Source organism: Helicoverpa armigera, chromosome 20 (genome assembly GCF_030705265.1).
Source record: "Helicoverpa armigera isolate CAAS_96S chromosome 20, ASM3070526v1, whole genome shotgun sequence".
NCBI classification, from domain to species: domain Eukaryota; kingdom Metazoa; phylum Arthropoda; class Insecta; order Lepidoptera; family Noctuidae; genus Helicoverpa; species Helicoverpa armigera.
The window spans coordinates 8,353,896-8,378,300 of NC_087139.1; positions in this window are offsets into that span (position 1 = coordinate 8,353,896).

A 24,405-nucleotide genomic window follows, 5' to 3' on the forward strand; every position below is an offset into this window, starting at 1 on the left:
CACATTGAGTCGTGAGTGTGTCGTCTTTTTCTGTATTTCGATATTGACTGCTAGAGGCACATTTAAAAAAAAAACAGTATTTTGAATTTGTTCCTTTCTGGGTTATAGCGTATTTTTACAGTTTTTGTACCTCCATAAAAGTAGGTACACAAATTCGTGCATCATACAATTTTTCACCCTACGACTAAAGGTTACAACTTTTTGTTAGCGAGGTAGATGGCTGAAACTCCCTGAAAACTGGCCAACAGCTCAATAGATTTGCATTGAAAATGAGACTAGGGGTAAAACGTTTTATAAAATGTGCTAATACCTCCCTCTCTCGGTCGGCTTAATGAAATAGTTAAAGGTAAACCAGACTTAGTTTTTAGTCAAAGTTATTAAAGAGGGGTTTTTAAAAGGCCATTTAGAATTTATTATAATATGTTTTTCCTCTCAGTGGTTTTAAATTCACATAAATATATACTTCCCCCATAAAGATTTTTGATAATTTTTGTAAAATATTGTCAATCCTTAAACAATACATGTAATATTAGGCTTATCTTTGCTTGATAGGCTGGGTATGTCGAGTGACAGATATCGCAAAAATCATAATTGAGCTGACTCCAAACAAAATTGATAACAGGGCACGAAGAAAAAAAAATATAGCTAATATTACTTCTATACAAAACATTATATCGTTGATCAGATCTGTAATCCTCACATTTCAGCTAAAGTTTCCTATGGGAACGGTGCTCATAAGTGAAAAGCTTCCCGTCATTACTTACATCCGTACATATTGCTGGACGTGACTCCAATTGAAACCAACTCCCTGTCTATGGGTCTGAACGTCTGTGTTATGTGCCTACGTCGTTTCTGCGAAAAATATTTTGTATTCTTAAAAGGAGATGGCTAAATCTCTACTTATTTCCCTACTTAATATTACACATTTTAATTAAAGTAGATACCTATGTTCTGGCAAATAAATAAATTTAATTTAATATAATGTATTGTGGGAAAAGGCTCGGAGGATGATTGTGCTTATGTACTCTCTTATGTACTCTCTTATCCACTATCTTATGAAAAAAATAGCAAAGTATTTCTAACCATTATGCCCCTTTTTAGCAGTAAAAAATTCTTATCGATCAACTCAACTCATCTCATCATAATTTTGTTGCTTATGAGATCCTCATTTATCCATGCCAAAAGATACTCCTTAAAATATAAGCATCAAATACCAAGCTCGTTTAAAATCTGCATCCTCACATCCTATTAGGTACTAACCTACATCCCCCAAACTCAATTTACCAGTCAAATTTTATCTCAGCATCTAAAATATTACACATAGGGGGGAGTAAGCGCCCTCTAGCTAAAATCTGACTTAAAAGGCGCCCTCTAACTAAAACCCGACCTTTAACATTTCCCTGTATGTCTAATAAAAAGGCAAGTACAGATTTGAATATGCATTAGCGTTATTTTGTTTGCGCCCCTTTGGAGATTCGTCCCTAAGGCAGGGTTGCTACTACATTTTGTTTGAATATTTTATATAGATGATTTCATGGATCGGAAAAATGATGAAGTGATGGATTCTCGAGAAATATTAGACTTACATTTTTGTTGTTTTTAAATTTGTTTTGATTATACTCGGTTTTAGCGATAAACGCTAATAATAATTTAATTGCTTCTGCATGAAGGGTAACTGCAAAGTTATCGGTTGGGTAAAAAATATATTTTCAGTCCTAACACACAGATATAATTTATTTTAAATAAAAAAAATGCACATTTTAATTGCAATACTTGAATATTCAATATTTTCTGTTTCTTGCAAAAATTCCAAAGTAATTTTTAAATTACCCCAAAATTATCTAGTTTTTTAGTCTGGCAACCCTACTAAAAAGCCCCCATTAGGTGGAGTGTTATTTTAACGCCTACAAGTTCTGAAAGTGAAGTTTTGTACTTGGCCGTGTCATTAAGTGGCCGGAGACGGTTAATTATTACTGTTTCTAGAATGTTCCCCTTTTCAGCTTACAGTCGTATGTTTGTATTGTACAGGCCATTTTCTCTTATGAGAGGATAATGGGTTTCTTGTATCGGAGAATAAGAGGGCGATATTGCTTGTTGATTTCGCTGGATTAGTGGGTTAAGTTACGTTTATAAGTGATTTATTTTTATATTAGTAGTGATTATGAATTTCATTTTCTGATTCAGTGAAAATGTTGTTATTACCCGTTATTTTTTTTATTTTTTTATTAATTATTTGTATGAGGCTTGAGGAATTTTCCCGTAAGGAAAAATGCGACAGAAAACCAAAAAATATATCTTAATTTTTAGGAAAGTTAATCATTTCATGATAATTATTTCAAGGGCAGAAAAGTGAGAGGCTCATATTTCTAAATCACAGCTCTTTTCTCCCATTTCTGTTACAAAATGACATAACCACATAATACAAACTTCACGTAGGTCATGCTCTATAAACAACGCTATCATTAAGCCGACACACGCTTAAGATAACCCGCAGTAAAAACTGGAACGAAATTTAACTGCTGTTTCCATTTTGTTGAACGATCGTTTCAAAGCACTCAGAGCTCAGTAGAAGACATTATCCACACGTTCGTGGCGTAATGACCCTTCAAGGATGGGGGATGAAACCGGGGATGGAATGAATTGCATTTTTTTTAAATTATCTTTTTAAACGGTCTGTTACACTGATTTTATTATTACGCGCTTTTGTGGGAGAATTTTTTTATGAAGTGGCAACTTTGGTTGGTGTATCCGAACGGTTTTGGATTGCAGTGTAGTAGTTTATATTCTCGAACTTAGTCATAAATACAGTAAAAAACATTTAAAAGTTTCAATTGATCATTAAAGCACGGTTATCCAATAACATTCTATAAAATTGCAATGCATAATGCAACACATTAAACTGTTATAATTAATGAGCCAACAAGCGGTTACTCTTGTTTTAACAATAAATCACCAAAAAGTGTTTTAATTGCAATCAATTTCAAAAACATAAATTCAATTTAACAGCCGCGTTTCCGAACGTTACCGCGAAATGTCAAATCGGGAGATGTCAGTGTCAGCGCGGGAATTAATTTTAAATATTCAAACATGGAACGCTGATATACCAGAATTATATTAATTAATCAGTTTTATAAGCCAAAAACATTGAATGGTATTAATTAGTTTAATCGCTATTTGTTTTATTAACGTCTATTAGCATTTTGTTTTTATTTATTGTTATTTAATTTACAATTATTGTTTTAGTGCTTATGCAACGCTTACACACTAGCAGATTTTCTGTGCGGCGAATAACCGGACCGAACCGGTTATAGTCAATTGTTTGTTGTCGTGCTTACACGCAATAAAGGATCCGCGTGGAAAAACTTATCGGGATAATTCGCTATTAAGAAAGAAAGCACTATTGTGTGTATACGAAGTTTAAATTAGTTTTGACAGAAATAGTTACCTACTATTCTTATTATTTTAAATTTTTGTGACGTATTTTTGTGCATTTTTAAAGGGGGTTGCCCGGGTAACTAGGTTGAGGAGATCAGGCAGGGCAGTCGCTTCTTGTAAAGCACTGGTACTCAGCTACATCCGGTTAGACTGGAAGCCGACCCCAACATAGTTGGGAAAAAGGCTCAGAGGATTAGATTGGGACCAAAAAGTATTTTGCTTAAAGTATATTCGATAATTAAATCACATACATACACACAATTTAAATATGTGGAAATATTGCCAAAAATACAGTCCCAAATAATCACTCCATTGCAAACCGAAAAACAAAAGCCGTTACATCCCACACACACTGAACCAAATAAAAGTCCCGATTCACACCTAGCGTGGAATCGAATTCCTGATAATGAGTACAAAATGTCGCCGACTGAAAGTGCACTTAGCTGCATTACGCATGCAAATCGGAATCGTTCGGCGTCATCTGCGAGTTGGTAATCTGATTATGCGGGTCCTGGACGTATTGGAGGGTCTTCCAGAAGTTTCAGCGAGTTTATTTGGTGCTATGTTTTTTGCTGCAGTGGTTTGGGGTTGGTGTTTGGTTTGGTCCATTTGAGGGTATTGCATGTTTTTGTAAAGTAAATGGTGTTGTTTGGAAGTATCCGATCTTTAGTTCTTATTTGAATATTTAATTAAGTGTGATTGCTGTGCGAACAACAGAAGAAATAACTTAAGAATTCAGGTGTTTTTCTTTACTAAACCCATAACGTAGAAACCTTTTATGGTGAAACCAATGAAATTATTTCAAGAATTTTTCATGTGAAATTGTATGAAACCTCATACACGTACAACTAACCCCGATGTTGGAAGCTGCCTCATCACCAGTTTTTTATGCACACTGCTGGGCACATGCTTCTTCTCACACAGAGAGAGGTTGAGCGTTAATCACCATGCTTGCTCAATTCGGGTTGGAAGCCAACAAATATTCATTAATTTAAACAAATTGGTCTTCTGAAATACCTGCACAAAACTTTCCAATATCGATGCTTTATGTAGTACATAGCTATCGCAGAACTGAGCATTATCTGATTATGTTAATGAGGATGATTTTAAACTTAATTGTTCCCGTTTGTGTTTTACGCGCTGATCAACCGTGCGGTGACAGCGGTAACTGGCAATTTCAAGTGTTTTTCAGTATTTGTGTTATATTCAATTATAGAGTTGGGAGTAAATGAAGAATTTGAATGTACTGGTTGAATGTAATTTGTGGAATTTTATCATCTGCCTAGCCTTTTCCCTATGTGTCAGTCAAGTCAAGTCTAGTCAAAATGGAAGCAGCGAGTACCAATGTTCTGCTTGGAGAGACTGCCTATCTCACCTTCTCAAGGCTTCACCTTCTCACTTCCCGATACTTGATAAGACTTTGTGGCCGCTGACTATCAAAAATGAACACTGAGAAACTCGTGCCAAAGATGAAAACGGCAAAACGGTCACCCATTCACGGACCGACCGCGCCAAGCGTCGCTGAACCTCAACTTCGAGTGGCTTGGTAGAAATACGTACAAGTAATATTCTATACTTGATTAGCTCTATGTAGTTGACACTTTTATGTTGTATTCTGCTGTGCCTTTCAATTAGAAATAGTACCTACGGCTAGCGCAATAGGTATGTAGTGTGAATGAACACAAGGTTTTGTCCTACTTTTGTCTCTGAGCGTATTGAAAGGACAGACAGGAAAACATTTGTCCACTATTACTGTGAGCGACGGTTTATAAAATGTTGTTGTCTATGGTTTGAAAGTTATAGAACTGTTACAGTAAACAAAGGGCGTTGACTCTATTTTGACATTAATCATTGAGTAAGAAATATTAAACAGCAATGAATTTAAAATATTTGTTATCAATATGATTGCACGTTGAAGTTTTAAATATTTTTTTCCGCTCCGTTTATTACGCGCGGCACATTCTTAAAGACAAAAAACCTATCGCAAGGTTTATTGTTTCATCCCGTAGGTAGTTGTTGTTGTTGAGCGACACCTCCTCTGCGATCCACTCCAAAAAGCCGAGCGAATTATCTGCTAGTGTGAAAGCTCTGAAAAAGTCGACCTACGAGAACTTCACACATACAAAACATTTACATTATCAGGCGTAGAAAGATAAGTGCATCACAAATTGGATATGTGCCCGAATGAAATCAGTCTTCCATTCGAATTTTGAATTTGAAATTCGAATCACGATCGGGAACCTTCGTCCCGGGCCTACGTCAGCCGATATGTCTCGAACGCACTCGAGACGCACTCGGCTTGAATTTTATTGGATCACTTGGCAGTTGACATCTTACATCCATATTGGACACAGATTGCTATAATACTGGTAAGGTATATGTTAAAATTGATTGCGATTAAAACATCAATCATCATGAAACTTGACGCATAGTCAAAAGCCTCAGATAGGAAATAAGCTTTCTATTCGAAAGACTAAAGTTACTCTTAGTAGTCAGAAGCATTCATTTTCTCTCCTTTGGCACACTTCAGGATTGGAGGGGTCTTCTTACGATTTGCCATCTTCAAAAACATTTTTTAGACTATGTCTATATTCACCATCCTCATTACTTAAAGGTATTTTTATTATTTATACGCTGACCATATTTTTACCTTTGGAGCGTCTGTATGTCTTACTATATTCTAATTACAATGATGTTTCATATGCTGGAATGGAATTGGACCCTGATTAATTAATGCGTCATCTACTTTATTGTTTGATGATAGATATAATTAATGGGTTACATTTGACATTCTCGTTACGATGTACAATATTTCTATTTTTTTCCATCTGTCGTCAACATCGTTAGTGTGCCCTCGAATTATTCCTCTAAAATCATGTTCCAAAGTAAAAATTCAGTTATACTATTAACTAGTAATAAATTAGACGAAGATATTCTAAGAATCGTCCGACCTTTCAACGTGGTCCTGACTGCCATCGCTTCTTCCAAATTCAGAATTAAAAATGGACACATCACTCCATGTGGAAAAACATTGCACTTATTAATATGTTTCAGTATCATAGCTTTAAAACTCTGGACAAGCTTTATGTTCGTCGTTGGTCGAGGGGATTTTAAGCATAAGAAAATCGTTGATAACTTCTTTTGCATGACTGTGTTCTTCTATTGCGTCAACTATACATTACTTACCTACAATAACATCATGCATAGCTGTCATAAAATTTCTCTTATTATGAAGATACAAGATATTAATAGGAACATTGATATAAGTAACAGTGTCCAAAGTTATACTGTTTGGACCTGGATATCGTTTTTTATAGCACTTATTTTGTTTGTATCTGACATATCTTGGTTTTTATTAAAAAGTGGTATAAAAGGAACTGTACATGCGAGCGAAAATATTCTCGTTTTTCAATTTGATGTTAATTTTGTTTATGGAATTCGTCTTGTGACTTTGTTGGTTATGTATCTAAAGGAGTGGGCTAGAAATATAATTGTTATGAATGAAGAGCGACCGAATGAATATTTTATAAGAAAATTGGAGACTTACGTAAATATTTTAGAAGCTTTCAAACTATTTACTATTTGTTTCAAAGCCATGGTAAGTGGGTTTTATAAACTTGATCAGTGTGTAGTTTGTAAGTACTTGTCCAATCGACGCTGACCGATGGCTGACGACAACAGCTGCGGGTGTGGTGCCATACCACAAACCATAAAGTAAATAACCACTAGAGAGCGCACTCGCCAATTTCTTCTAAGAACACGACTCACCGCTGCGGGCGGGGGGACGCGGCATAATCCGCGGCTACTATTGGTCAGTTCAAGGTCGCTACTAAAGGATCGTACTGATCGTAGCCTTATAGTACGCGCAAAATCACTAACTTTTGGCGAGCGTCGGGGCACTGTATGCGCAGTCAAGTGGTTTTATAGTCTTTGCCACAAACCATGCGGCACCTTCTATGCTGCCCACTATGCCCCGACAGCTGCATAGTGGAAGACCTATATAACGCTACTGAAAATGCCGTATGCGTAGCGAAATATTGGGCCTCCAAAATTTAAGTTGCCATCGACTCGCCAAGAAGAAGACTTGTCCAATAATATTCTTTTTGTTAATATTTTTTTAGATATTATGCCGAACACTAGACTCTTTTCTTCGTGGTCTTTGTATTCTGGAGATAAGTTTACTGCTCAGCGAAGAAGACGTAAGTTTATTTCCAAGTTGAATATAAATATTAAAGACGTAGTTAATTCCTTTACTAAAATTGACTTAATATAGACAGTCTATTCATACTGCAATGGTAGAAGAGTGTGGAAGACGAAAAAATGCTGCGTTAACCCCAAATACAATCCCAAAAAAGCGCTTCGGGCAGGAGAATGATAATGACTTAATAAAGAAGCTAGTGATATTCTGCATTAGTACAAAACTTATTTTAGTTATGAAAATTGTATTCTTATTACTTTCAGTCCTATTCTCTCACAACTATTTACATCACGATCTATGTTATCCTGTGGATCATGAAGAATCTTGCAGTAATAGTAATAACTAGTGTGCAATGTGAGAGGTTTTACATGGCGGTAGAAGAGGCTGAGTCAGCGTGTATACAGCGGGCTATGAAACCGGGATGTTCAAGTAAGAATTTTAAGTTTAAAAATGAGTATCTTCCGCCAGCTGCGGGTTAACTCGTGTCACGTGGAAAAAGGATTCAAATCGGGCTACTAGATCCTGGGATTAGCTAAACTATTCAGCTTTATAATATACATGGTATGTTATTATATACATATACATTCTAGTATACATTCTCTTGCCTAGTCTCATTAAAATCCATTTTTTCTGAGGACAACACAAATTTTTAAATATATGTATGATATGTAGGATATTAAAATGGAATTATGAATTTACATTGGTATATTTGTTTCCTTACAGAGAAAATCAAGCGTCTTTGCAAGCAAATAATTCGAGTGAACCGGACCTTCACTAAGATGAGTGCATGTAGACTGTTTACCATAGACGCCACTTTACCGATACCCTTGTCGGCGCTAATGGCTAATTACATCATTGTATTAATACAATTTGCTTTTCTATAACATGAACATCATGCAAAACTGCAAAAACGTGTTGTTATTTTGAGTAAATAACCTAATAACGATTTTAAGACATAATACACGGCAACCTTTCCAAATGATACACAACAGTGAAACTAGTTAATCAAAATGAGTCAAGCTTTTGATTTTGTTAACCACACTGTATTATGTTATTGAAAGGATTTGCTTCAAATAAATTAAATATTTTAGATTGAGTTCAATCATATTTGACCATTTACTGTAAATAACTACAGTAACAGCCGCACAAAACATACATTGTGTTCTAATATACGCCAAAAAGGTTGGAGTACCACAGGGCACAACCTTAGGTCAACTTCTATTTATATTCTAAATGCCATAAACATGTGAAAATATCATTAGACATATGAATGTGTTTATGTCGCATGGAATAACAATATTAAACCCGGTTCGGTTTTTCACATCAAAATTCATTTTTCGTCTCCAGCTCAAATTGTGACCTTGTACACTAATTATTTTAGGTTTTAATCTCGTTAAAGGCCTGAAATATTCATTAATCATTAACAAGACATGACAGGATTAGGATATTAAAATTGATTATGGAAATAGTTTATTTGTATCCTAACAATAAAACAGTCAATTCCTAAAATCATGAAAGTTACCGTGGTTCATCCATTTGTGTTGTCACCTAGCAACAAATTGGATAAAGACTTCCTTAGAATCGTGAAACCTTTCAACATAATACTAACTGCGGTCTGTTCTTCTAAATACAAAATAAAAAATGGATACATTACGCCATGTGGACTGAATTATTACATATTGACGTATGCTGGCATTGGTGTATTTCTTGTCTGGTCTACCTATAATATGATCTCCATTAATATCGATGAATTAAATCAGAGAGCAGACTTAGCTGCCTACCTTTATTGTACGATGTTCTTATTTTACATTTCGTACGGGCAGTTTATCATCTACAACATTATTCACAGACAACATCACATATCCCTTATTTTGAAAATTCAAGAAATTTATAGAAGCGTCGACATCAGCAAATGCGTTCAAAATGTTGTACTTTGGAACTGGCTATCCTTTTTCTTAATGTTCTGTTGTATGATCCCGAATATATCATTACTGTATTTGAGTCAGAATTTTGTATCGTATACTCATATTACCAACCATATTTCGAATATTATGTTTGATTTTAATTTCATATACGGAATACGTATCATTGCATTGTTGGTAGTTCTTCTCAAACAGTGGTCTGAAAGCATTCTTGATAAAGAATTTAATTTTGAGAAACAAATTAAGGCTTACCAAAATATTTTAGAAGCCTTTCAATTGTTTGCAATTTGTTTCCGAGCCATAGTAAGTAGCTCCTAGTTATATTTAATTATCAAATCAAGACATACGTTTTTGAAAACATTTGTGTTTTTTTTTAGATATTATGTCGAATAACGGATTCATTTCTGCGTGGACTTTGTATCCTAGAGTTTCGTTTGCAACAACATGAAGTAAGTAAAGCTTAAAAAATATACAACACAGGGTTCATATGTGTTATATTTTAGCTGTCTTCTTTGACTTTCTTTCAGTTATATTTCAGCTACTTTAGTAAAAGTTTCACAGCTCTAATGTGGATTATAAAGAATATTTCACTAATTGCCGCCATCAGCGTACACTGCGAGAAGTTCTACATAACCATGGAGGAAGCTACGTCTGTATGTATACAACAGATTATGAAGCCAGATTGTTCAAGTGAGTAGAATGATGCAACTCCATCAAAAATAAAAATAAATAGTTTAAAAAACTAAAAAGCACGCTTTTTTACGTTTCTTTAGCTAGTCATGTATTGTCATCAGAACTTAGATTGTGTGCAAAATTTCTTCCTAATCGAAGGCCAGGAAGGTGGTCAAATTAAGATTCCAAGATTTTCATACATACATAGTTACAAGTTAAGCTAATATTTAAAGCGTGTTAATAATAAAACACAATATTTTAAAGATGATGATGAAAGAACGTTTAACGAAACAAAATATCTGTAAACAATATTACATCTTGCAGAGACCATCCAACTCCTTTGCAAGCGCGTGACCCAACTCAACCGGAGCTTCAACAAGATGAGTGCTTTTGGACTGTTTAATATAGATGCCACTCTACCGATACCTCTTGCGGGGCTCATGGCTAACTACATTATTGTGCTGCTGCAGTTTCAATTTCTTTAAAAAATACAAAATTATAAATTTCATTTGTCATCAGAAATATATTAATTAAACTATTCATAATGCAATTGACAACACATGATTTATTAACCAATATATAACATTTATTAAGGTACGTTGACATTTTAATGTAGTTAGTGAAAACATAGATGTAATCAGATCATAGATAGAATCAGATGTAATAAAACAGAATATGAATAATATTTTTATTAGGTCCAGTTCTACCTAATAAAAATGACTAGTTGAAGATCAATCATCTTGATACTAAAGTCAAGGATTTAGTAAGGTAATGAAATAGTTATTTAATATACAAACAGGAAATTCCTAATACACTTAGTTAAATTACTACTACAACCATATTAAGTTTATTAGTTTATGTAGTACGATCAAGATCTTTTACAAAGATGGCGCACAATTCTAGGCGTCTCTTCGAATTGGTGTTTAGAAATAAACTGGACGAAGATACCTTAATGATCATTAAACCTTTTAACATCTTTCTCAGTATATTTTTCTCTTCCAAATTCAAAATACAAAACGGTTATATCACTCCGCGAGACAAGACATACTACATTCTACCGTTCATTTATGTTTCCCTTTTTAAGGGTTGGACCGTATATTATGTGTACATTTACAACCCGTCCATTTTAAATAACACGTTTAGGCATATTTACTTTTGGCATATTTTCTTCAGCTACTGCATCTACTATTCATTGTTGGTCTATTGCAACATTGTTAATAGCCAGAAAAACGTCGTCCTTATTTTGAGGATACAAGAAATTTTTAGGAGCATTCATTTGAAGGACGGTATTCGCAGTTACATAATTTGGAATTGGATAACGTTTGTGGTGTTGGCCTCTATGGAATGTTTCTGCACGACAATTTACGCTAGAACAATGAATTTATTAAGTTCTCTTAACTCTTTTGATATTTTACTAAGTATCTGCTATGATTTTAACGTCGCCTGCAGTATTCGTTTTATAAAATCATTGACATTAAGTCTTGTGGAATGGAGTAATAACATACAGACAAGTAGCGACGAAGGAGAAAGTTTCAATTATTGCGAAAGAATGTTTGTGGTTTATGAACATATAATTGAATCTTATAATTTGATTAAAGATTGTTTTCAAATATTGGTAAGTTGTTGATTTCTCTAGAAGTGTAAGGCATTGACTTTGGTTATTTATCCTTCATAGTAAACCAATTGTTTCAGATATTATTACACGTAGTGAGCACATTTACCTCTTCTTTCCTTTGCGTCCAAGATCATTTAGTTGCGCTGATGATGCAGAAACCTTCAAGGTATGAAAACGAAGTAAGTACATGAAAAAAGATTTATAATTCGCCACAAATGTTGTTATTCCAAAACTATAAATTCTTAGAACTTTGTGGCCATAGCTTACAATCAAATGTTTTATTTTATTTTCTAGTCCAACTTCGTCCATTGGTGTACATATTGTATAAGACTTGTTTGGGTGATGAAGGGACCTGTAATGATTATATTAATATGCATGCATTTGGAGAAGTTCTACATGTCTGTAGAGGAAGCTGAGAGTGGGTGTATACAGCGTCTCAAAAATACTAGATGTTCAAGTAAGAACAAATTCTAATTCAAGTTCCAAATACGGATTCCAAGTAAAGCAATCAGGGTATTTTTGAAAGATTTTTTTAACTAAAATTATGTTGTCAAAATACATAAAGATGTTAAGCTTTGACTTTGATTTAGGGCAAACTGTTGCAAGTTGGTTAAACCTAAAAGTTAAGAAAAATACTCTCGTCCCATTGTCCCTTCCTGGACTTGTTCACCAACTGTCTTTCCTATGTCTTTTGTAAGACTATGTTCTAGGTTCACCCTCGGTCCTCCTCACAGTTCAACATTAATTCACCCAATGTATGCTTTCCTCACAGAGAGCCAGAAGCATCTCTGCAAGCGTGTGATACAACTCAACAGGATCTTTAGTAAGATGAGCGGTTGTGGACTATTCACCTTAGATGCTACCCTACCGATGCCTTTCATGGGAATCACGGCTAACTACGTCATCGTGCTGCTGCAGTTCGCTTTTTTGTGAATTCTTCTGTTTCTATTTTCACTTCATAATAAATGTTTCTTAGGTTTTGAAATGTTTTTAATTCATTAATCACTCACTAGCCGATTTCCTTCGATTTCGCCCTTGTCTACTAATGCCCATACTGGGATAAATTATAGCCTCTGTTACTCGGGAGGAGAGTAGCTTTCCAAAATGAAAGAATTTTCAAATCGGATTTGTAGTTTCGCAGCCCAAAAAATGATTCATTTTTATAATACTATAATCATAGAAAAAAAATTATGTTAGATATAATTAATGTAATGCACTTAAAGTAATCAAAGTGAAAATGATGGAACTGTAATCCTTTCAGACTCAAAATACTTAATAATATTAGATTAGCTTTATGACAATGGGACATCCCTCAACTTTATTTAATTAACGAACAGTACAATAACTTCAATCTACCTATAAACAATAGGAGTTTGAACAAACAACATGTGGTACTCACAACGTCCTTCTCAATTATTGTTGTTCACTAACAAACTAGACAAAGATGTTCAAAGGATCTTAAAACCCTTCAATATCATTCTTACAATATTCTTCTCTTCCAAATTCAAAATTAGAAATGGCTACATCACTCCGTGTGACAAGAAATTGCATATAATTCTCTTTATCTGCGTGACCTTCTTAAATGCGTGGTCTGTTTATGAAATGAGGGTGTATATCGGTGGCAAGGCCAGCATTATTGTTAACTCCCAAATTATTTTTTCGTTTCTACTCATCATCTGCTTCTTTACCTACTTTATTCTTATCTTTAGCAACATTGCGTATTGTCAGAGCAACATTCTTCTCATTTACACTATCCAAGATATTCATAGGGCTATGAGAAATAGTAGTAGTTTCAAAAATTACATTACTTGGAATTGGATAACCATTTTAATATGCGTTTGTTTCGATATTCTTATCGTGTCTAGTTACTGCATGTTATTAAGTAAAATACATATTTTTTCAGTCAGTACTTTGTATTTGAATATGGCTTCGGAAATTAATGCATTTTATTGTATTCGTGTTTTGGCTTTTTTGATAATGTCTCTTGAAGAATGGATTGAAAACGTACTCGTTGTAAAAAGTGATGACTGTGAAGAATATTGTGGCAAATTATTCAAGGTTTACCAAGATATTATCAAGGCTCACAAGCTTCTCCAAAAATGTTTTCGATTGTTGGTAAGAAGCTTAATTTTTATACTTCTAAAAATAATTTAAAAAAATTATGATATTTATTTAACTTTTATTTGCTTTGTTGCAGATAATGTTTCGAATAATAAATACATTTACTTCTACATTAGGCTGTGTGGCGTATCACTTGTTAGTTTATTTGAAGCTGCCAGTAGCTCCACGTCACGCCGTGAGTTAAAATTTAAATTAAATTATATCTTTCACTTTTGAAAACTGTTAAATAACCTATTAATCCAGAAAGAATATGGGCCACTTTTAACATGGGTGCGAGATAAAATTCCCCTTACTTTATTAATAACAATATAGTAGAATGAGTTATAAAAGGTTATACATAAGGACATGAACAATCACTACATAAATAACCTAATATCATTATTATTTTTCAGCCTGTGAACATCAACGTTTTACTTGTAAAATTTCTAACGTTAATCTTAATAATAAAGGATTTTATAGTAATAATTCTGACCTGTGTGCAATATGAGAGGCTGTATATATCGATGGAGGAAGCTGAGTCGGCGTGTATACAGCGAGTGATGAAAGCAAATTGTTCGAGTAAGTTAGTAATTTTACAGTTTTTATATATTAAAGGTCATACCTAAGTAACAAAGGATGGGATAGTACCTAACTATTATCGTTTAAAATGAAAAATTAAGCAATTAAAGAAACTTAGGTACTGAAGAAATATCTTGACCAGATTTGTAGCTTTTATAAGCATTTGTAGCATTGACTGATTGGACCTAGACACTTATTTGGAGTCTGTCAATTGACGCTATTTACAGGTTTTTGTTTTGTTTTTGGATGCCGCACGGAAAATCCAAAAATGAGAAATTGTGTTTCACTGATTCAGCTATACCTAAAAAGACAAGAAAAAAATTATGTTAAAACAATTTTTTTTTTCAGAAAGTCTTAAACGTCTATCCAAGCGAGTGATCCAAGAAAACCGCAACTTCAGTAAGACGAGTGCATATGGACTGTTTACTATAGATGCCAATCTACCGATGCCATTGCTCCTATTGACAGCCAACTACATTATTGTACTGTTACAATTCGCTTTTCTGTGAAAGCAGAATTTATTTACACATATTAATAAGATTAAATAATATATTAAATTACTGATCTATGGAGAAACTTTCGCATTTATGATATTATTTCTCGGTAGGATTTATTGTATATTTATCACATTTTGATGTCACATGGTGTGGAGTAGAAAGTGCAACTTAATTTCAGGAAAGTTCAAGAATAAAAAAAATATGTTAACAATTTTCTTCTACTCTTAGATACTTTATAACTGTAACATAAACCTATTAGAACTGAATCGCTTCCTTAAGAAGATTATAAGCTGAACACGACATCTTAGAAACGTAAGACGACACTCGATCGGTCCGGCTTCGACCGCCCATAACCGGTTCAGATCGGTTTACACCGGTCGACCGTATCAATTATTACCTGAAAACTGTAAAACTTTAGTTTGAGATACATTTTATAGGCTTCCTTGTAAAATTGTAAAAGGAAGTAACCGGGGGTTTCGGGTTCAAAGTAACTCAATTATTTAAGGTTCGAAAGACCGAATAAATTGTACTCGATACCTGCTTAGATCTATTGTTTCCGAAAAAAACCGTAAACAGTAAAGGGTTAATATTGTCTATTCAATTTTCTTTCTTATTTTCACTGTTGTAGAGTTCAAATCTGTGTGCATAATTTTTAGTGAAGGATTGCCTAAATGATATTTGATTTTCGATCTTATATCTGTAGCGATAAAGATGATATTAATTTGAAAGTTTAGATGGGTTAATGAATTCGTAAGTACTTTGACGAACTCTGATTAAAATATGGCCGTTAGGTCTAAATGAGTGATACTTTTTTATTATTTCCATTTTTTAATAAAACTTCCTTTTAAATGCTTTCTGTTAAAGAAGCTTTAATTACCGATAATGTTTTTTAATGCTGGATATAGTATCTAATCTAATGCGACTATGTATTTTTTTCATTAGTTGAAATATATCTTTAGATATAAAATTACCTTTTTAGATGGTTAAATGTTCAGGAATATATGCCTAAATCAATTTTATTTTCAATCCCAAACAGAGTTGCATACATAACCTACTCTTTTTTGCAGCCTTCGTATGCAGGCCTAAAAAATCTTGAAAATAAACTAGAACTTTCAAAAGCGACTAGAACAACAAAGCGAACGAAAACTCTGGTAGGCCTCTGTTTTTTCAGGCCACGATTGCATGAAGTGAAGCTGAAAAATGTCTGGCCTACCATACTGTGTTTGTATGACGTTGTACAATAGCTAGCTGGATAGCACAATAAACATGCAGTATCTTTGTATCTAAGTTTCAGGTTATTTCTGATATTTTTTTTAAGTATATGTTTTATTCTATTTTTATTACTTGGAAATAATATTTATATAAGTATAATAATGTTTTAATCGATATACCTATGGAGATTTCAAGCGTGTGTATTTATTAAAGCTCTCATATTTTTTACTATGCATTGCACCGGATGTTTATAAGGTTTTCCGGTATGGCATCTCACTTCGTCAATTGTTAAATAAATAAAATATTGCGGAATAACAAATGAAGCATTCTAAGATTCATTCTTTGCTGCACATTGCTACACAATACCAACCACCAATTGAATTGCAGGTAAAGTCACCTTACTATTTACAGTTTCTATCACAATTTTTCACCTAATTCAAGGGAGCTTTCAACAAAATGAAAGAGAGACTTCGTTAAAACCCCATGTGTACTATCAAAGGCTTGACAATCCCCGAGTGCGATGCACCCGGGCGAACACTGGATAAACAGCTAGTGCGATAATGTAATCCGTCATACATTATTCAGGGAACCATAGGAATTAATTCGAAAGCTTTTTATTTTCAAGCATGTAGCTGTTGTTAAAGAATTGAGGATGTTTTTAAATAGACTGGGTTTTGTTCGTGAAGCTTGCTGGAGATTTTTACTGTTTCAGAAATTCGTTTTTAACAGACTTAAAAAAACGTATGTTCTTAAATTGACCTGTGTATGTAAGTTTGTGCGGGATTATCGCACGTTTGGCTGAACCGATTTTGACGCTGCTTCCAGCATATTATTAATAATTCACAGACTTTGTTGAAAGTTTTAGATACATTATTAAAATCGGCCAATTTTTTTGTTACATAGTTGTTTCAGAATAAACTGAATAAATTGATTTTGAAATGCGACTTAAATAAATCATCGATTATCACTTAGCAACCCAATTTTATGTGCTATATGTTTCATATAAATTTATTTAATTTACGCTTATTCATCACCGCTATCCAATATGACATAACAAGAAAATTACGAATTCTAACTAACACCGCAGCACGCAGCTGTACGTACGCTCTCACAGCGAGTGTATGCATCTGCATTAACAAAATGGCCGCCCGTAATAGCATTACTTTCTTTCCTCGGATGCGCCTTTCTGCGTCCGGAACGCTTTGTCGTAGATATTATATTATATATCTGCGTGTGTAGGAACGTAAAAAAGGTTATGGTCGCTTGTTGTCTTTCTTTTTTTGTGTGTAAAAGTTTGTTTTGTGGAGATGAAAATTAATTTGTTATATTTTTTTGCTAGGTGCAAGAGTTAATGCATAGGTGAACTAAGCAGCTATAAAAATATGTACACAGTCGAATGGAGAACCTCCTTCTTTTTGGGAAGTTGGTTAAATACTTAAAACTCCCCATATTAACGTGAAAATAACGCCAGCTGTATTTTACTAGATATCACAATAACTTTTTGTCAAAACTTGCAGACCGCTTTCTTGGTCAACTGTACCAAAAATAGATCTAACAATTAGATAGAAAATCTAGCTCTATAGTAATGTGGTCTGGTGAAGAAAGAAAAATGATAAACAAACAAACTTCAAACAATTGATTCGTCGGTTTAGTGATCACAGACGTAAAGCTAGTTAATTTATCAAGTTAGATACTTATCTATTGGAAAAGATTTCTGAAAGGAATACCTTGAGCTATTGCTTTATTTTCCCACTTTAAAGGTATATAAGAGAAACGTAGCTACCGAAAACCAGTAAATACCTTCGCCCACATTCCCAGGACTTAGAATAAAACATGGCACTGAAATAAATTCTGTTCATTGAGCCCAAATAATATATAGGTAGTTAACAAATGCTCCTAACCACAGCGTACACTTGGAAAAGCTTAAACGGTACTCGCTGATATCCGGATTTACTCGGAAATAACCGGTTTGAACCGGTTTTCAGCACTAATGGGCTCCTAATTTCGATCCAATATGCACTTTGTGGGGTTAAAATGTTTATTCCATTGTTAAATTATTGCGGTACGTAGGTACTTATTTTGTTTGTCACATACGCTGTGAAGTATAGCAAAATTAACTGGGTTTTCACAGCAGTTGATAAAACAATTGACAACTACCGCTGCGTAAGATGACGTTTAAAACCAAGCGACATGTTGGCCTGTCAATGGTTGCCCACGGTTTTACCAACGTAGTACATTCTTTAACAGGATAAAATCAGCCTTTGTCTTATCTTGTTGTATAAACTACACGACTGTTAAGTTTCATAGAAATGCGTTCAATACTTTTGTCGTGAGAGAGTAAGAAACATCCAAAATCTTAAAATTTATAATACTAGTGTGATTTTAGTTAGATATATTCTTAAGGTGTTCTATTTAACTCTACCAGTCTTCCTGAAAATCACAGATCTGCTGGTGGAACTTTGTGAATGTGTATGTTTGTTAAACTTTCACGAGCAAACGGCTCGACGGATTCTTATGAAACTTGCAGTAACACAGCTCAGAAATCTGAATTAATGTCTGTCTGTAGGTAGTAGTATCCTTAGGAAACGGGAGAAACCGCTAGCAGAATCCTAGTAATAAAATATTTTTATTTAGTTCGTTCAACGTTTCGCAATGTTTTTCTAGAGAACGGTCAAAGTGTTCAGTCAACTGAAAACATACCTGTGCGTTTGATTTATATATAGACGATATGTTATTTTTTTTTATTATTTCTTTTTTACGTTTTGCGGTTCACAGGTACCTTGGTAAAAGGTTGTAGTAATTTAATTATTATTGTTTGGTCATAGCTTCTTGCTGTAAGAGTGGACACTGCAACTTTTAGTCGGCCAGTTTAATCCAGTTTAATCGGGCACTTGATAAGTAGTATAATAAACTCACTTTGATTGATGTGCAAACCTTTAATTGACTTATTTACACAGGCCCTTTTTATGTACAACAACCTAACCGTGAAAGTTATTGTGAATAAGTTGTAGGTGTGCCTTATCTAAATAAATAATGAATGGTAGTATGCACATATCGTATCAGACCGATTAAAAGCTTTGATAAAATTCACGATAAAAAAATATATAATTCTAATTTTCAATTTTCCATTATATGTCTTACCGTCTGCATTGTGCTCTAAATAACTAAAATATTCTACACACAAAATCCTCTCACAAATCAAAATAATTATAGTACTTAATCCCTAACACTAAAAGCCTTAAAAGCCAATCCATTTCAAAGTTTGTATTTAAACTAAAAACCATAGTGAAAACATCACGCGTAAATACATACCTCGAATACCTCGGCAACCCTTTTAGCATTCACAATGGAAACAACGTATATATTTTAAAGTGTTACATATTATCTGGCCCTTTATTTTGTAGCTAGCTTATTCACACAGATCCACCCGCGACACGAGGGCAGTTAATACTGTACTGGAACCACGAACTGCGTAAAATAAAATAGAGATAAATATTTTTTTGGAAAGAAAGAAAGTTGCATTAACATGTTGCTATGTTGACAAAATTTTTGGTGTGGTCGCTTTCAAAATTCCTTGTTGTAGTACTTATGATGTTCTCCTGTTGCAATATTCTTGTTGTTCATCACAAATGTTGATCAACTGTTGCTATACACATATTTACTATAAATACGGGGCTTAACACTAGCTAATTAACACAGCTCACTTTGGGGCCAGCCGACCGCGTGCGAAAGGTGTCCCGATATTATCACTTCTTGAGTCATTTTTATATAAATGACCCTTGAATCTTGATCCGATAAATTAAAGTAAAAGTGAAAAAAATACGACTATATTAACAACAAACAATGTAGCTTTCTATTGGACGAAGAATTTTCAGAATCGCTTCTGTAACACCAGAAATACAACGTCACAAACGCACAAACACACTTCCACGTCCACAATATTAGTATAGATGGTACAAAAGATTATCAGGCGACCATTAATTAATTTAAGGGCTATCTAGTTTACAGTCCAGTGGCATCTTTTGTCCTAACAGCCTATCGTACCACAGACACTGGTCGCTCATAGATTATGACGTAAATATGCGTAGATGGGACATTCGGTTGGTGATAGTCTTTTGTTTGTGATTCGTGGTGGTGCGAAGGGGATTTTATGGGTATTTGGTTGAATTAACGGATTTTAGATGTTTTGGCAAAAATTATAAGTGAAATTAAGTAAATATACTTATATTAAAAACAATGCACTTTTTATGTATATTTATGACTCTTTAAGTTAAGTTACCTACACACCGAAATGTTGAAGATATTTGACGAAAGATATTTGAAATAAATATTTTTTTATTAAATTGGAAGGTCAGAAATGAAATGTTTTTTTTTTTAATTAAATAACACGTACAGACAGTTGTCAGTTAGGCATTAACATGGGTTAATGACAACATAAAAATTAATTTAGGTATTAACCCACAAAAATAACATAATTAGTCCTATCTACACTTACATAATCAACAATTTAGCGTCCCCACCAATATAATAGTACGTACCGATATACGTATACATGGTGTATAGGTCACCATGCCTCAATGAGCCTATTATACCAAGTAATCATGTGTGTATTTGCGAACTTAGATTAGAAATTCTATTAACGACACGTCTGTGTGCGTGTGTGTATAAATTTTGTGTTTGTGTGTGTGCAAATTAGGATTTCGTGGTGGAAATTCCCACTTAGTTTAAGTCCACAATACAAAAGAAATAAGTAAAAAAAAAAAAACAATTAATTAATTGGATTCCTGAATAACTGTCAGGTATTGAAGCTTGCTTTATTCACATGAAATAGGCATAAATCAGTAACACTACATTAGTAACAGTTTAAATGTCACTATTCAATAGTTGATCAACTATATCAATAGTTGATCAACTTTCCGAAAATAATAAAGGGCATTTGAGTTGTACTATTTTTTCTTGTTATTTTTCGGTGATATATACATATGATATTTCCGGTTATATTATAGAGAATTGACACATTTACCTTATCTTTGTTGATATTCATAAATGGTAATAGCATTAACAGCTCAATATTACAGCGATATTATCTCCAAAAAAATAAACAAAAGAAAATCAAGCATATCTTTGGAAACCCACACTTAGCGGCTTTAGGAGCTTTCCAAAATTATCTTTAATTTATCAACAAATTTAAATTGCAAAGGACTTTAGTACAACGCCATGGAAGAGAGATGGGGAGTATATTTTATTCTCAAAAAATCTTCTTTTCCGGATGAACGAAAAAATTAGTTATCATAAATTTACGTAAACAGGGATATCTTTTGAGTATGAATAAGTAATAAAGAATATTTAATTCCTCGATTAGAATTTTTTGCTCTAGTAATATATTTTTTGATGGCCCAGTTTAAATTCCATTATTTATTTTTATGACAGTGATTTGACAAAGCTTGCTTGCTTACGGTTAAATCTTGAGACCCAAAAGAAAATAGGAGGAAAAATTAAAACCACGGTCTAAATATTCATATCAGTTATATTGAGAAGCAACATATCGCACCCTTAGAATGAAAGTGACTTAATTCAAAATTCCTGTAATACTCGTTTTTACAATAAACTGACCTTAAAAAGCATAATCTATAACCCTGTAAATAAAAAGAGACCTATTTCTAACTATAACAGAGACTACGCTTATTTCGGTCTCTTTCACTCGTTCCGCTATTCGTTTACGCATATTGTGTGAAAGAGCCAGAACTAGTATTACGTCAGATGCGCTTGCAAGTGAACATGTAAAACATCGGCGAATCCCAAAAAGTGTCTGTTTATTGCGAATACTGCCACGGTAAGTTACACAATATTTTTTGTCATGAAGTGACATTTTGATTAATACGTCTTTATAGAACAAAATATGTAGGTAGTATTCAGTGACCTTTTAAGGATTAGGTCTATTTAGTAAAAAATAATTATAAAAGACAAACGACACTTATAATAATAGGTCTGTCTATGACTAAAGGCATATTCATTATTTTTGTTGTTCTTAATATTGAACCTGTTTATTACTAAAATTAAAAAGTTTAAGTTGTAACTTTTTTGGAATATGCCCCTATAATATTAAAGTTGTGTGGTATGTTAAGATATTTAGGTACACAAAGCCACACATCAGTGTATTCAGATCTGTGAATTTCTACAATTTATTGATCGATTCTCACCTCAATTTCCAACACGTTATGATAAGATTTTATTAACCTGATGTGGCTTTTTTCCTACACCGTTTTACCGCACTCCAACCCGTATGCATCCGACAGGACACCCGCCCACTTAACATAATTGTATTGGTTTTTATACCAATACTTTAGCATCCTAATGATATCGCTTAGGAAGTTCTTGATATTTTCTTAATTTTCACCACAATTTTCTCCATAGGCAGTCGTAAGATACGAGGTCGAAAGCCTTGGAGAGGTCCAGAAAACATGCACATACAGGTGTTTTCCTACTTGTATAGTATTGTACAGTCTGTTTGAGGCATAGTATAGCTGTTTCCGTGGATAAGATTGGCTTAAAACCAAACTGGGCATCGTTAAGTATTAAGTACTTATCCAGCTGCTGGTCAATCAGACTGTCCAACACCTTTGCAATGATGGTAGCCAGGGATATAGGCCTGTAGTTGCTCTTTTCACTCGCATCTCCAGTTTTATTCTTAACAATAGGCACAACAAACGTTTTAAGTAAATCCGCTGGAAGATACGAGTGACTCAGGCACAAGCTAAAAAACATTGCTAGCACTCGCGGTAAGTGCTTACCAGCATGCAGCAAATGCTCTATACTTAGGTTGTCATGACCCGGCGACTTGCCTCTCTTTAAGTTGCTTATGACAGTAGCTACCTCCCTGGCCGTAAACCTAATAGGCATGTCTTCAGACCACCCCACCACCTCAGGCCCACCAGACGACGTACCCAGGGGAGACCCAACCCCAAAGGTTCTACTAAATAGGTTGGCGATATCACCAGGATCACTAAGGCCATCAATACTCACAGGCAGACCCGACCTTTGATTCAACCTGTTCGTGGCTTTCCAAAAACTACCAAAATTCTTTGCATCATGATGACTTGCAATGATGTCCATTTTTATTTGGTCCTTATTATTTTGGCACCATTTCAATTTACTTTTAAAAACCTTTCTACTTTCCACCATTTTTTTTTTCATATAAATCACCATTTTTCGGTCTACCAAACAACGTCCAGGTTTGAAAATCCGAGCCTGTCTGTGTGCGTCCTTCACATTCTTATTCCAGCCCGTTATGTAACTCTTTTTGCGCTGTAATCCGTTCCTATAGTTACTTGCGATTGCACCTTCACAGAGTATACGCACAATTTCCGCATAAATATTGTCTAAAATAGTTTCATGTTCCTTAATTCTACATCTAGTTTTACTACATTCAGTAAATTCTAAGGGAAAGTCTGCATTTTTCAAGAGATCATTACAATTATTGCTATATAACTCAGTCTGCTGCAAAGCTCTGTCACCCCATGTTACTTTGTTACATTTAGGAAGTACAGGTGCAACTTTTGGCCTTAATAACTTAAGATCACACTTTATAATTAGAGGTAAATGGTCCGACCAAGACACGTCATAGAGCACACTAGCGTCTCTAACAGTATTCCACGCCGCGTCTGTCACTACGCAGTGGTCTCACCAACTAGTAGAACCATCCCAACTAGCACACTAGTGGAAATAGCAGCCTATTTGGCAACTGTTAGCTGTGCAGTAGTGCTTTAGGGGTTCCGAAAGTATCTTTAAGTTCTACTAGCTTCCGTAGCTGCTCATAGCTGTAAATATCACTAAAGGCAGCAGAAACTGAACCAAATGTCACTCTGGGTTTTACAAGAGATCATTCTACAACCTATTTGCAGCCTACATCTTTAAAAGAGAGTTCAAACAATTATGTTAAAGGTTAAAGCTGCTAAAAAGTTTCTATTGCCGCTGATGTACGCGTTAGAACTGCATAACGACTCTAATTGTAGACTTTTTAACGGAACTGTTTAAAATATATATTTATCACTTTTCTGCCACTAAAGGTTTCATTGCAGAAGTGATTTGTTATTTTGTGCAGACTTAAGTAGGAATTTGATCCTCTGTTCTACTTATAGCCACATTAAGGCTCCACAATAGAAGCAGGAGGTTAAT